Below are 563 nucleotides of genomic sequence, written 5' to 3'. Positions count from 1 at the left end.
TGAGGCTCAGAGATAAATTCGTATTAATATTACTGAGATTTATAACACAATATAAGAAATATAGGTATTTGAAGGAATTGGTCATTCAAAGATATGTAATGGATGAAGAATGGAATTGAAAATAGCAGAGGAAAACAATTCAACATGCAGGTATTATGATTTTATAATATTAATAAGAAATAAATGGAGCTTTTGATTTTCTGAAGAAGAATGTTTAGCCGGTAATTTCAATGTAAGGCATCAATTGTAATGAGTCTAAAGTCTTTTCCTCCAAGATATTCGCGAGTACTATACTCGTCCTCTGTAGAGTAAGAAGTGATTATTTACATTAGCTTTGCTTAATATTAATTTACTTGTAGCAAATAGGTTAAAATGTCTTCTCGATTTCTCTCAATGTAATAACAAATATTTCTGTCTCTTCAATGAAGCCTGAAATAACTACTTCAAAATAACACAAGCAGAAAAACAAAAATAACCTGATACAACCATCACAAATCCTAAATTATGTTAAAAAATCAACAATATATAAAACAAATCTGAGGAAGAGGAAAAACAATGGCAGA

This window comes from Dipodomys merriami, unplaced genomic scaffold (assembly GCF_024711535.1).
Source record: "Dipodomys merriami isolate MVZ:Mamm:240054 unplaced genomic scaffold, mDipMer1.0.p SCAF_2001, whole genome shotgun sequence".
Classification (NCBI taxonomy): domain Eukaryota; kingdom Metazoa; phylum Chordata; class Mammalia; order Rodentia; family Heteromyidae; genus Dipodomys; species Dipodomys merriami.
This window is presented reverse-complemented; position numbering follows the sequence as displayed.